The sequence below is a fragment of the Gopherus flavomarginatus genome, chromosome 5 (genome assembly GCF_025201925.1).
Source record: "Gopherus flavomarginatus isolate rGopFla2 chromosome 5, rGopFla2.mat.asm, whole genome shotgun sequence".
Classification (NCBI taxonomy): domain Eukaryota; kingdom Metazoa; phylum Chordata; order Testudines; family Testudinidae; genus Gopherus; species Gopherus flavomarginatus.
Genome location: NC_066621.1, coordinates 7,937,842 through 7,953,590, shown reverse-complemented (window position 1 = coordinate 7,953,590; position 15,749 = coordinate 7,937,842). Strand labels below are relative to the sequence as shown.

At 41.2% G+C, this 15,749-nt stretch overlaps 1 protein-coding gene across 4 annotated transcripts in view; it reads right to left on the bottom strand.

The window, feature by feature from the left end:
* NGF (nerve growth factor) overlaps positions 1-15,749 on the bottom strand; it is a 49,984-nt gene that overhangs the window by 24,636 nt on the left and 9,599 nt on the right. The window lies entirely within an intron of this gene.

The following is a 15,749-nucleotide window of genomic DNA, read 5'->3' as shown; positions in this document are numbered from 1 at the left end:
CATGTTTCCTTAAGGCACTTGTTGGATTCTTAATATGCCCCAAATTGTGCAATGAGAATTTTATCAACAGCCCTTCTGTAACTGAATCATCTTCATTTCTAGTCCCCTTGTAATTATGCATTTTTAATTTTATCTGTCTACTTGCTTTGATTAGCATGTGACAGTTGCTATTTCATCACATTTGTAACATAGGAAATTCCATACAAACCTAATGCCCCTGACACAATCTCACACTTAATGCATTCAAAAGGCGTGAATAATCATATCATAACTGTATGCAACTTGATGCAATACTCTTTAATTATCAACACAAGGTTGCCTTCAAATTATGTATCTGGAGTTTAACATCTGTTCTTATAGCTGTACTATGTACTGTAACACATACCACATAATGCAGGCAGCAGAAACATGAGTAGGGTTCATTGTTACAGTAGAAGCAATTACTTCTCTTCCTCTGCACCACTGAACATCACAGTAAATGCTGAAGGGTGCCTCCTGCCCATAAGGCTTTCTCCTGTCAAAGTTTACTCCTGACACTATTCCCTTAGGGCTTTCAACCTGTTTCTTTTCTGTTGCTTGCCTGCTTGTCTGGGCCCGATCCTGCTTTTTTTTCAATGAACCGTTTGTGAATGATATTGTGGTCATTTCACAATTTTGAAAGAAATGTTCAAGGAAAGGGACCAGGAAGGGTGGGGGCTAGTTGAGGAGCTCCCCCCGCCCCGAGTCTTGCTGAATTGGTAGTGGGACACTATAAAGAATCAGTTTCTGAGGCAGACAACAAAGAGGAACAGAACAAGGGACTTTTTGTCCTTTTTACAATGAGATGGGAGTATGAAGGGGTTTGGATCGATCCGGGGTTTGGAGAACGGGGTAAAGGGGAGCGCTCGGTCTAGTGGTGGGAGAGGAGGCTTTTAATAAAGCTTTTAACTTATTATTTGAATAAGTGAGAGAGGCCAGTTTTGATTTTGTCCACCTATGATTTGCCTCTTCCCACCACTGCATGAAACAATGAACCTCTCCTTTAGCCAATTTAGTTTTAGGTTGGCCGAGTTTGTCCTTTAAGACGTCCACTCAGTCTTTGTTCCAAGATTTTAACAGTGGCCACTGAGTTTTGGGATCCCCCTGAGTTAGCCTAGACCATTTTCCCAGATTTACAGGAGTCTTGACCCTTTTTACAGGAGTCTGGACCCATCCTAAATACATAAAATGAGCCGGCGTTCATTTAGGGAACTGTCCCGACTTAGACGTCTGGTTACCAGTACAGGAGGACTTTCACACACCAATCACACAAGAAGGAAATTCAGGTTCGTCAGAGCGATGCCTGCTGCAACACATAAAAGGAGCCCACAGGCTACTGCCTCAATTGCCCTTGCTTTCACACTAAGGGTTTTACCCAAGGTGTGGTGCGGCTGCAATTGTGCAGATTTCACTCACTCAGACCGCGGGGACAGGAACCCCTTGGTCGGCCGATCCCCAGACAGAGACGGCACCCAGACTCAAACACTCCACAAGAGGACAGATAGACACAGAGACAGGACAGTCCTCAGTCCGGACAAAACACAGAAATAATTACCTGACCAGATTCCTGATGTCAGATCCCGGGATCCCTACCAGAACAGAGTGGGAACCAACAGGTTCGATGGCGTAGACCTCACTGTGGCTGTGCGCCTTTCCGCTCTAGTGGGGGACCGCTTGGGCCAAATGCCCAGGTGCCGGCTGCCACGGTCATCCCACAAAAACAGTCAGGAATCACACAGCCCCAGTGAAGACGTTTGCCATCTCGGTGGAACCTCCAAATTGTCAAAGTTAGAATCAGGACTCACAATTTGTCAGACCACTCTGTTTTATTAGCACAGCGCTCTGCCAATAACATTCAGAATATGTGAGCGGCCATGCAAGGCCAAAACAGTCTTATTTATACAGATAAAAGAGCGGGAATCAGACAAAGGAACAAAGAAAGCAAAACTGTAAAATTCACCTGGGGCACAGCATGCATATCCTACTTCCTTACTAACTCTTTATGGATCTGAGGCTAATACTTCACCAATTGCCCTTAAATGGTGCAATTGTTCTATGTGAATGTCTGTATTCCTGACACCTGGATTGCAGCATTCCAACAGTTTTTCTTAAAGGTACAGACAGCATTTCTTTAATCCTTTCTATTTTCACAATATAATTCATTCTACTTTCACACTCCCCAGCACAAGCCTAAAGCTAATCTCCTTGGTTCTCCTTGGAAATGCTGAATATTTCTTGTAATTTTCCTTAAACAAAAGGAAAGTTCACTAAAATGCTCCCTCTTCCTGTCTGTTTTGCTGTCTGTTGAACAGAAATGTGAGAAGGGAATACAAGAACTTATTCAAGGGTTTAATTAGATGTTCTAGAGAACTCACTTCTGCTTCACCTTATCCCCTGCACCAGTGGTCCCCAACTTTTTGTGGCCAGTAGCACTTTCATGTTCTCAGAGTGTGGCAGCCGCCAACAATTTTTCAAGGCTTATTTTGTATTTGTATTTGTACATTAAATAATGTGGAAAACATCATATTTAATATTACATAATATATGAATCCATCAGATAAAAATGGTAATTTTACATGTAAAAGGTATTAATTAAATTATTCGGCAATTAGTCTTTCACCTTACCATGTGAATTTGCTCTTTTTTTAATCTACCTGTAAGAAAAATTAAGGAGTTTTTACAAAATAAACAGTTTTCATCTTATTTATTTTAAAAAAGTAAAACATTGTTGAACTGCTGGTCCAAATATATTTATTCTTATTTTAACATACATAGCCAGTTATGATTAATTAAAAATATTCTCTGTATTGTTACTTGTATCTGGATTTCAATAAACAAACAAATATGAAAAAAAGTAAAACACAAGTTAATCATACACGCTCATCAGCACTTAATGGAAAATAGGTATCATTAATTCACGTTTTCTCTAATGAAGTCAGTTTGATTTTTGGCAGTGCATTTCTTCAGCCAATTTTTCATAGTTGGAGTAGGATGATATTCCCGTTCATAAGAAATTGTCAAGATGGGCATCTGTAAGCCGAGACCTGTATTTTGATTTTACGATGTTCATTGTTGAAAACAGAACTCTGCATAGATAAGTGGAACTGAAATAAGATTTTTATTTTGTATGCTACATTTTTTTAAGGCAGGAAACTTTTTTCAGTCAACCAGATTCCAAAAGTTTTCATTTGTTGCGCAGGATTTTAGAACAATATCATTCTGAAAGTCCAAAATCTCCAGTTCCACGTCTTCTGTTCTTTCTTGAATGAGACTCACGTTTCTGTTACTTCTATTTGGCAAGTAAAAGGATTCACAAGAAAGGCAACTAGAGGCTCGATGATGGTGAACTGTTGAAATCTCTTTTTTCAAATTATTCCAGAAGTGTTTGAATGTGGATAACAAATGGTGATGGGTTAAAATCACTGTCACTTACCATTTTCTTCATACTTGGGGAAATGTACGAGAGACTTTGTCGTCTTATATGACATCCACAAGATCAGTTTTGCTTTGAATGATTTTACAGAACCTATCATCTGAGCCACACGTTTGTCTTTTCCCTAAAGCTCAAGATTTAAAATGTTCAATTTGTCAGTGATGTCGGCAAGAAAAGCCAAGTCCATTAACCAACTGGAATCTTCTAATTGCTCCAAGTTCTGATTTGTGGACTTCAGAAACTCTTTGATCCCTTCAATTAGGCTTAAAAAACATGCAAGAACTTTACCTTTGCTCAGCTCTCGTACTTCTGTGTGTAAGATAAGATCAGATTGTATATCATCAACATCTTCCAACAGGGCCTTAAAAAGTTGGTGTTGCAAAGGTTTTGCTCGAATGAGTTATTTTAATAACGACATTCATGATGTGTTGAAAAGAAAGAACATAGACGCATAAAGCTTCTTGGTGGATAATGCAATGATAAGACATAAAGTTCAGAAAGGATTCATTTTTCTTACAGAGTGCAATGAATCCATTGACGCTGCCCATCATTGCTGGTGCCCCATTAGTGGTGATTGCAGACAGCTTGTGTAGTGGCATGCTAATTGATGTTGCGTATGATTTGAATAAACTATAGATGTCCTCACCCCTTGTTCGCCCTTTCATAGGCAATACTTTTAGTAACTTTTCCTTTACGGTGAAGTCACTAAATACCATCCTCACCATAACTGCCAACTACTCTGTATCTGATATATCTGTCGACTCATCAAATTGCAGCGAAAACCAGTCACATATTTCCAAATCATCCTTTAGCTGAGTTTGCATGTTGCTTGAAATTGCATGTATCCTCCTCATAACTGTGTCTGATAACTGCAAGTCTTGTATTGCCGACAAACACCGTGCCCGCAGTCTGAGTTCTCGGTCCCCGCCAGGTGCGGGGCTGCAGCTTCTCTCCCCTGCTGGGCACACATAAATGCCCCTGCAGGCACCACGTTGGGGACCACTGCCCTACACTCTGATTCCCAGCACAAATCTGTGGTGCATTATTACAGGAGCCTGCCCAATCTGAGTGTGGGCTTGATGCAAAATTCTATCAGATCTTACTGACACTGTTTTAAGTCTTAGCTATTTAGCACTGTGGAGCCTTGGGACAGGAGTAATTGAATGCGCAAGCAGCACTGTTGCTAGAATGTATAGCTCTATTACATTTTTTTAGATAAATGATTTCGGTTTTGTATTTATATTATCTAGCCTGGTGCTGGACTCTGCCAAACACGGCATTTACATTTAAGCAGACTTACTTCAGAGTTCAATGTTACCTTGGACACTGATCTGTGGGGCACTTCATGATGGTGTACAGATAGCTGGCTAGTAACAGACCGATGTTTCTCTTCCTGTTACTATGTGATACTTCATAGTAGAAGCATCTAAAAATGCATCAAATACTTTTCCATGTAAGCAATTCCAGTTGTTTGTTTTTCAATTAGCTGTCCACAAACACCTTCTCTGCAGGTCACTGAGGCTAAGCATGGGTGCACATAGGAATGATCAGGCAGCAAAAATACTGCACAGTGAACATATTAGTAAACCAGACTGTTCTAAATGTATGTGACACACTGAATCTGATTTATCCTCTAACAAAGATTAAGAGGATTCACAATTTTTAAGGATATAAAGTTGTGGCCATCTGGTGGGTGAAACTCTTCTTTTCAGTGTTGAATGAAGTGATTCCAATACATATCATTTAAATGAGTTCACAAAGTTCTCTGGGATCTTTTTAAATAAAGAGCATCAACTGGGATGATGCTCAGGATGAGCCGCAGCTGCATTATAGAGATGTGCCCAAACCCAAATGTCGAGGCCGTGCACATTTTATAGCTCCACAGTAGCAATTAGGGAAAGTCTGATGGAAAATCCATAGTTCAATCTACTGTGAGTAAGTATTAGACAGTAAAATAACCAGTCACATTTGAAGTTTGCCATCATTATATCATTCATTATTCACTGTAAAAAGTTTATAATTTGAGGGGGGGAAGAAGGGGTCTATCTGGGTATATTATATACATTCAAGGAGTTTTACTTTAATACATTGTTATTGGATCAAGAAATTAAGGCATTAACCAAAAGTCCTCAATAGTCAGTTGTTGTAATGACATTCTATTGTGAATGGGTTGGGACGTAGGTCACACAAGTGTGAAGGGAAAGATGTACAAGATAATCTCTGTGTTAAATTGTGGTCTACAGTACAAAAATGTTTCAGAACACCTGCCATGGGAACTGGTTCTAGAAACCTATGGGGGGTTGAATAGCCAGGGCCTAGGCTGTACTCACAATCAATGCCACAGGAATGGACTCTTTGGCCATTTCCTATTTTTATTACAATTTTTCACCAGAGCAATCAGACCTCCAGAATTGTAGAATAATCAGCATAACAGGAGAAATAAACTATGGAGGAGACTTTCAAAGTCTCAGGTATCTAAAAGGGTGTCTTAAGGAGGAGGGAGAAAACTTATTCACCTTAGCCTCTAAGGATAGAACAAGAAGCAATGGGCTTAAACTGCAGCAAGGGAGGTTTAGGCTGGACATTAGGAAAAAGTTCCTAACTGTCTGGTGGTTAAACACTGGAATAAATTGCCTAGGGAGGTTGTGGAATCTCCATCTCTGGAGATATTTGAGTAGGTTAGATAAATGTCTATCAGGGATGGTCTAGACCAGGGGTAGGCAACCTATGGCACGTGTGCCGAAGGCAGCACACAAGTTGATTTTCAGTGGCACTCACGCTGCCCAGGTCCTGGCCACCAGTCCAGGGGGCTCTGCATTTTAATTTAGTTTTAAATGAAGCGTCTTCAACATTTTAAAAACCTCATTTACTTTACATACAACAATAGTTTAGTTATATATTATAGACTTATAGAAAGAGACCTTCTAAAAATGTTAAAATGTATTACTGGCATGCAAAACCTTAAATTAGAGTGAATAAATGAAGATTCGGCATAGCACTTCCAAAAGGTTGCCGACCCCTGGTCTAGACAGTATTTGGTCCTGCCATGAGGGCAGGGGACTGGACTCAATGAGCTCTCGAGCTCCCTTCCAGTCCTAGAATCTATGAATCTGTGAAAGACATAAATGCAAGCTTGTTCTTTGAAAATCTTCCCCCAAACTGTAAAAAGGCCTTATGTTCTATCTGGAAACACTATTTCTGCTTTTGCCTGTTTTCTTCTGGATGAACTCTAGAGTTTGAAAAGGATAATCAAATCATTGTGTTAAGCAAAAGTCTTAATTTATGCAGGTCACTTTCTGCCTATTGTAAAGTCAAATCTAAAGAGTTAAAAATAAAAATGCTTCAGAGAACATACTTCCTATGCCCAGGATACCAGAGTTTCAAAGTGCTATCGAAAAGTAATTTTGATTACTTTATTTGATTAGGTTACTAAGATCTTATTAGGAATATAAAGCAATTAACTTCAAAATCTTAACAGAGAACATAAAATCAGCCATTTTCCAGCATGAAAAATGTATCTGCCTCCTGGCAAATTATTTCCTTTCACTTCCAAAACATGTCGAGTTGTCAACAGACCATAAAGCTGCAGGCCAAATTGAAATTGATTATGAACTCTCTTAAAAAAGCTATCTTGTTAAAGCACAAAACACTTAAAATTCAGATCAAAGCAGGAGGAAATTCTGCAGTTTGTTAAATTGTTGTATGTGACATGGAGAAAAATGTTCCTTATCAGGAGCCATAATTTCTTTAGTATTCTTGCAACAACTAAAAAAAGGGAGAAAGGTGGAGAAGCACATTCATTCTTTCTCTCCCCCTCTCTGAGTCAGACACAAAAGTGGGAGAGGGAGGAGGGAGAAATATAGTTCATTTGTTGGACCCCATGTTGCCTTAGTCCTTTTTTTGGGAGGCACACAGATAGTACAGTGATGGGTGTCTAGATAAGAACATAGTTTGTAGCCTGATTTCTTCTCCCTCATGTGAGTGGTTTCACGTGCTTTGGCAAAGCTGGGAATGCACAATTCTGGCAGAGAAGAGGCTCTGGAATGTGCAGCTCAGCACTGAACCTTGTGCACTCTCCTATTTACAGCATATGCCTGAGAAGATGAGAGAGAAGAGTTGGCAAGAACTACTGGGGCAGGACAGATTTGCATCTGGGAAGAGCTGAAACGTCTTTGAGTATTTATAATGTGGATAAGATGCATTAATAATAGGGATAGAAATGGGGCCTGGACGGAATCCTGACATGGGAAATTAAAAGGCTGTCTATTGTCTCTCGCCTGTACTTTCTATAAGTAAAGCTTAAGCCACTATGCGGGGTAAGAAATAACTTTCTCATCCCACAAGAGTTTTGTTTTTTTTGAGATTTTGAAACTTTTCCCATCTCAAAATGGGACAAAAAGGTCAATCTTCAAAATTTTCACAAACTGAAAAAAAAATCAGATTGGGTCAACTAAAATGTTTTGTTTTCAATTTTGACTTTTAAAAATGCAATGTTTTTAGTATAAATTAAATAAAATTTCTAACCAAAATTGTTTCAAATTGAAAAACCACAACTTTTCATTTAAAAAGTGAAACAAAACATTTGTCAAAACCGACCCTTTCTCACAAACAGAAATTTGACAATAGAGAGGTGTTCACTCTAGCAGACAAAGGTATTAAAAAATCCAATGTCTAGCAGTTGAAGCTAGAGAAATTCAGGCTCAAAACAAGCTACACATTTTAAACAGGATAATTAATCATGGAAGCAATTTGCCAAGGGTTGTAGTGGATTAATTGGAAACTTCAAAATAAAGACTGTATGTTTTCCTAAAAGATGTACTCTAGTTCAACCACAGCTACTGGCCTTGAAGCAATAACTAATTTAGAGGGGTCCTCTGGCCTGTTATGAATGTCCAATTCGATCACAATGGTCCTTTCTGGCCTTAAAATCTGACTGTGGAGTCATGGCCCTTTGCCCAGTCTTCATCAGCCCCTGGAGCTGCCTGGCTGCAGAGGGGAGCACAAGGATGTAGCTGTGGGGGGGCTTCCCTGTCACCCAACAACTCTGGAAGGGATTGGGCTCTGCAGTGACCACAATGTGGGATGCTGCCTAGAGGGCCCAATCCTCATATCACTCATGATGGCTATGGTTAGGCTAGCATAGGAAAGCAACATGCATCTCCTCTAATGGTCTGTTAGTGGATTGGGATGTTCCAGGGCATGCAAGTTGCAGAGAGAGCATTATCAGGAACTTGTCCTGTCTGGGTGGGATATAGGTTGCCAATTAGGGTTGGTTGTATTCCTGGAGGTGTCATTCCATGACATAAGCTTTAAAGATTCATCTTTAATTCCTGGAGACTCCAGGATAATCCTGGAGGGTGACAACGCTAGTGGGACAGAGGTTTATCCCTATATTGTGCTTAGCTTAGATGACAAATCTCGAGAGGAAGGAACTGAGCTGGAGACTGCCAGAAGTGGAGGTGACAGACAGACAAGAGAAGGGGTTTTCCAAGTGAAACATTCTGATTCTGCCCTGTGGGAAAAATTATTGGTCACAGGTTAATAAAGTTTCTTCTGAATTTGTCTGTACTATCCTGCATAGTCTCCTCCTTTTCTTCTTTTGATACAATGCACAGGCTTGTCCCTTTCTTCCCCAGGTAAGGGGCTGGATATCTGAGCTGCTCTTTTGATGACAAAATTGAATGGGCTGCTTGGGGGCGGGGGGAAGACTCAAGTGTGTTCCCAATTAAAGAGAATCATTTTAAAATACCCTTTTAATGGTATCTTGCTCCTATAGGACTTAAATACATATCCATAGTAGTGTAGAGTGCTGAAGACTTGGGCATAATTTCTGTCCGTTGTTACAAGTGCACCACTCCCATTGACTTCAAGTCATATACACTGGCTTGGTTTATACCATAGGAACAAACAACTGAGGGAAGAACTTGGCCCTTTGCATGGATAAGTCTCCATATTTGGTAGAGTCACTCTGCTTGGGCTCCTAGTCAAAGACAAACTGAAAAGATATATGGAGCAAATATAACTCATTAATAGTTGCTTATGGTGAACAGCAGTCAAATTGAACAGAAAGGAGGCCCTGGGCATGGAAAGCCAGTTGGATAGGGAATAAATGGGAGCTGTTACTTTATGGGTGCCAATATTATTATGCAGCCATCTACTGATTGAGTAAGGAATCAGGAGAAGCCAGTGGAATCAACTGGAGTTTTGCCTGAGGTAACTGAGAGATGGTCAGGCTCTGGCCCACAGTGGTGGTTCCTCTTTATAAGTCTATTGAGGATCAAGCTGTCAGGACTTATTTGGCGCACCCAGCATGTCCTGTATTGATCTATAGTAACAGTACTCCTCTCTCTGCACTGACCTTACTGCTACATGAAATGTCACAAATAGGTTAGAAAACAAATGACATCACTGTGGACTAGCTGATGAAAAGATTCCAAGAAAATAAAATTGCACAAAGCTTGGCCCACCTTATCTAATACCCAGTGCTAACCTTTTTGTCCAATGTTCCATGTTCCTGCTTGTTACAAGGAGGCCATTTTTCCCCTCCCAATCCTTTAAGGTGCTGATTTGCTTAATTTGTATTTACCCTTCTGCACCGCACCCCTTCCCCTCACCACATTAACTTTTATCTGATACATTGTATCTGCTGAACATTCAAAACAATACTTATTTTCACAAAGGAGAGGAATACGGCATCCAATAGTCCCTGAAAAAATGATGCTCTGTGGCTCAACTCAACATGCTGTGGAAACTGGCTTTTGTCTGAATTACCTGCACATACCACAAAGTTCCTGTTGAGTATACAGGACTCTGCCTTTCTTGAAATGCTGTTTTCTAACTTGTCACAGCAGTAGTCCTGAATTGTGTAATAGCTATGGGGAAATCATCCTTACTGTGGCAAAATGACAGTGATGATGCTATTTTTCTACATCAATTGAAGATCATTACTACCACAAAGCTGTGATAAATTGGTCATTTTCCATTCCTATGCTAATGCACCACAACTTAAGCGCAGACATAAAATGATTATGATGATACTCCATGCCCTGCTCTTTTACTTCTCTTGCGAGGATGTCCAAGCACCTTGATAACATTAAATACTCATAACGTGCATATGAAATAGGTAAATCATCTTATCCTCATGCGATATATTGGGGAAAGTGAGGGTCTGTCTGCATTGCAGCCAGGAGACAGCCTCCCAGCTCTGGTAGACACTCGCACAAGCAGAGCCTGAGCTAGCCCACTAACAATAGCAGTGGGGATGTTGCAGCTTGGACTGTCAAGCCTAGAGAATCAGATGGGCTGGGGTGAACAAGCCATAACATCCACACTGCTATTAGTGTATCCTAAGCCCCAGGAGCACAACTCTGTATACCCGAAGTGGGAAGTGTGCTCCCAGCTGCAGTGTTCCATACCTTGAGGCACAGAAAAGTTAAGTTACTTCCAAGGGTGACAAGTACTATATGCTGTAAAATAGAAGAATACTTTTTTCTCATCTTGTTTTGTCTTTTCTGTGTAGAATATAAACTCTTCAGGGCAGGGACCATCTCTAACTGTAGCACCTAGTATAATGGGTCCCTGATCCCATTTGGGCCTCTAGGTGCTACTGTAATGTAAATAATACCACCCAATCAATGGGGGTCATCAGTGTCCGAAAAAAAGAGATCGTTAGGGAAGAGGGATGCCAAGTCTCTCTAGGCATTCAGTTCTTGTCCTCTGAGATTGCCAAGTATGGTGGCAATTTAAATCAGAAACAAATGGGAGCCAAGATGAAGCAAAATGAAGCAACCTCAGATATGGTTGATTGGACTGTGTTTTGGGATTATGATTCCAAAAGTATCCGTTATAGTCTTCAAGATTTGGCAAAGTAGTTCTCCATGTTCCTTTTTAAATTCCCTGTATATTATGTGTTTGCATCCAGAGGGGCACTTGGATTATCTCTTTTGATGCCAGCATTTCCAGCTGCATCACAATGTACCAATGACCTTGCTGATGGATTAATAATATTTAAGAATGATTTACCACGATGAGTTGCTGTATATAAAAATTAAGAATTAGATTAATATTTGCATAATGATATCATTTACAGGCCTCTTCTTGCTAGACATTGTACAAACATGCACCAAAGGGCAGACCCTGCCCCAAAGAATTTCCAGTCTAAATAGATAAGACAGAACAGGAGACAGGAAACTATAGTTTATACCCATTTTATAGTAGGGGAACTGAGTCCCAGAGAAATTAAGCGACTTGCCCACGTTCACAGAGTAAGTTTGTAGCAGAGACAGGAACTGAATCCAGATCTGAGTCCTAATCTGTATCTTAACCATAAAACTCTCCTTCTCAGAAGAGACTTGCGGATGGGATCACAATCTCCCTCCATTCCTACGATTATATCCTTATAGGGATCAAACCTCAAACAGATACTGGCTCCGTAAACCGTAACTCCAGTCCTCTTCTGTAAGAGTGAAGACCAGATATGAATCCAAATACAGAAATTTCAGATAAACTCCTATTCCCTAATAGTGAGGAATGTCCAAAGAATCAGATATTGAAAGGAATACAGAAATTTGGCCTTGTAAGGGACAAAGGACAAAAAATGTTTGCATCTTAGAACTGTGAACTAAAACCAGCCATGTTCTCTCAAATACTTGAGGTGTTGATCCTATCCACGGGAAAGAGAATATTGCAAAGACAGCAAATGTCTGATATGTAGACACGCTCCCTGTGACTATGCTTTTCTTTTTAAGATGCAATATAAAAAATTAATAATGTAATGAGTATTTGCTATCTTAGCAGTTTCTTCTTCTCAATATCCAAGGCCATTTACCCAATGATTGCAATTAATGCAAATAAGAGACCCTGTAATCTCAGCCAGAATGCTGTGACCTTTTCAACACAAAATACTAGCTTTACAGATGGCCAGAGTGGTAGAAGGGTAAATAACTTGATTTAAAATAGGGCCTTCCCTCCTAGGTAAGAAAGGATGGTATGTGCAACATAATTATCTGAGAGCTGGGCCCTAGAGAGGTTTCTGTTCAAAATGAGAGAATGTATCATGTATTTGGGTTATTAAAGTTACCACTGACAGAAATAATTAAGGAAGCTCAGCACATTGGCACAGGACAGAAAATATATTGTGGTTACCTGGGAACCCTATTGCTGTTCAGTTGGATCCAAAATTCACTATACATGGAAAGTCAATTGTATGCAGCACGGGCAACAATCAGACACCATTTACAAAGTCACATTTAGTTCAAATGAATTATTTTTTAATATGCACAGTACTTAAATCTCCAATTTTCTTCCCTGCCTAGTCATTGTACATAATATTCCTGAGGGCATTCTGCATGAAAAAAATTAAAATTCTTTGCACAATATTTTAAAATTCTGCAAATTTTATTTGTCAAATAAGTGTGGAGGCTCCAGCATGGCATTGGGGAGCACAGGCCACTGGCTGCACAAAGGTGGGAGATAACTGTGCAGATCCACCCCCCACCCCAGGCACCGACTCAGCAGTGAGGCTGCACCCAACCCGCACACAGCACAAGGACCCACCCTGCGCCAGAAACACCCCAGGGCCCTGCCCCACTGTGGGCAGGCAGGCTCAGCAAGGCAGGATCCAAGTGTGGAAAGGCTTAATGTGGGGGGGGGATCCAGGTATGGGTTGAGAGGATTCTGTGTGGGGCAATCTGGATGCAGGCAGCTCAGTGGGGTATCAGTGTGTGTGGGGATCTGGATGCACAGGAGCTTGCTGGGGGTGCTGGATGCAACAGTAATGTGACTCTGCAGGGTGGTCAATGTGAAGGTGGTTGGGGCTCAGTGTGTGTGTGGGTCTGGCTGTGGGGGGATGGAGCTCAGCAGGGGGGTCTGGGTGTGTGGGACTCAGTGGGGGGTCCAGATGCTGAGGAGTGGGGCTCGGGGTGGGGATCCAGGTACAACTGGTTGGGACTTGGTGGAATGGGGATCTAGGTGCAGGTGGCTTGTCAGGGTGGTCCAGGTGCAGAGGAAGTGGGGCTCATCACAGAGGGTTCTGAGAGTGAGGGGGTGAGGCTCGATGGGAGGGTCTGGGTATGAGGTGGTCTGGATGCATGGACATTGGGTGGATAAGGGAGCAGCTCCCTGCAAAAGGATCTCTTCCCCTGCAGCTGAGGAGTGATGGTTGCAGGAAGTGGTGGGGAGGGGGAGTATGCAGAACATCTTGCAGCCAGGGGAATAATCTGGGATTGGGTCTGACCTGGCCCTGGATGCTGTGCAGGGGAAGAAGTCCTGTCCTCCCCAGCCCAGTTGTGACTAGCAGCTGAGCCAAGGGTAGAAGCCACAAAGCTGGGTCTTCCCCAGTCCTGCCCCACAGTGATTTACCTCTGCCGGCTACTCTGGGCACCCAAAACATACTGCTCGTGAGGGTCACATGACCGCTCTTTTGGCTTCCCTTTGCTTCCCCATCAGAAAGTAATTTTTCTGGTGGGGAAATGAAGAAATCTGGAGGGGACATAAATTCTGCACATGCGCAGTGGTACAGAATCCCCCAGGAGTAACATAAATGTTTTCTTTTCAGACAGTGAATCTTTCACATTTAAAGGGTACACAGAGTCTTTAAGATTTTGGTGGGCATTTAAAATTAAACTACTAATAAAATAACATGAAAAGAGCACTGATCTGGTATAATTGGGATAAATAACAAAAAGATCAAAAATAAAAGTTGGTTGTTTTGCTGGAACTGAGACTTTTTAAATGTTCTAGTTATTGTGAGACATACAAAATTATATATGGACACACAGTAATAAATAGGAACACTAAGCAGAAATCAGGGATTCATTACAAACAGCTGTCCTCTGGTCTTTCAGAAATATTTATGTAAATCATTATAGGCCCAGTCCTGGGGACTGCTCAGGCAATAGAATGTGACCAAACTCACTGCCTCATTACTGTGCAAACTAGTATTTTCAAAAGTGGCCTTTACTTTTGGGTGCCTTGATTTTTAAATGCCTAATTTTACATATCTAGAACCTGATTTTCAGAGGTGCTGAGTGCCTAAAACTCCAAATGGAGTCCATGGGAATTTTTGGTGCGCAACACCTCTAGAAGTCAGGTCCCAAGTATATAAAATTGGACATTTAAAAATGGAAGCATCTAAACTTGGACTACTTTTGAAAAATTGGTCTTTATTCTCCTAGTTGATGCAGATATGACACGGTGATACAGTGAATTTGGAAAGCTCTGAGCAGCAGCAGAGGCACTGGAGCAGTCTGCCTGCAAACTCAGAAATATTACACTGCATCAGTTGCATTTAGAAGATTTTCTTCACATCCAAAATAACTAGAAATAAGTTTAATATCCATAAATGTATGGCCAGCCTGCTTCCATACTGTTTACCTGGGAAAACTGCCCACTGATGGGTGGATTTTTTTTAAGCCTTGATATGTAGCTATCTCAGGGCAGGTCTACACTACAGGGTTAAGTTGACTTAAGTTATGCAGCTCCAGCTATGTGAATACCATAGCTGGAGTCGATGTAGCTTAAGTCGACTTACTGTAGTGTCCACACCGCACTGAGTTGATGGGAGAAACTCTCCTGTCGACATACCTTATGCTTCTCATTCAGGTGGAGTACCAGAGTCAATGGGAGAGTGATCTGCAGTTGATTTAGCGGGACTTCACTAGACCCGCTGAATTGACCCCCAGTGCATCGATCACTGCAGTGTCGATCTGGTAAGTGTAGACATACCCTCAGTATCCACTTTCAGACATGTGCATGATAGAAACTTAGTCCTTTTTGCTTCTGTAAAAAGTTGAAGGGCAGAATTCATCCCTCCACTAAAGCCATCAGAGTTGCATTGCTTATATCAGGGCTGAATTGAAAAGTGTTTAATCACTGATGGCTACATTGTTTCATAGTTATGGATTTGATTCTGGAAGGTGCTCAGTATTGGAGTAAATGGGACTCCTCCTATGTTTAAAGTTAAGCATGTGCTGTGGTGCTTTGGGGCCAAAGTGCTCAGCACCTGGCAGGAGCAACCCTCTTCAGAAGTGATGACCAGATGAAGATGCATTATGCACAGTTTGAGTTGTCTTTGAAGTTACTAGAACTCTCTTTGAAACTAATTGGCACCTAAGTGTGGACATGCTTTTTCATATTTCAGTGAACTATCCCGCACATAGCCACTTCTCATAATAAAGGATCAATTTGAAAACAGAAAAAAGTGCTCACTTCTGAGCCAAAGCTGTTTAACCAGGAAACAAAGATAACATGTAACATGGGATAGTTGGCAAGTCCACATGTGGAAGATTTCTGATGAACT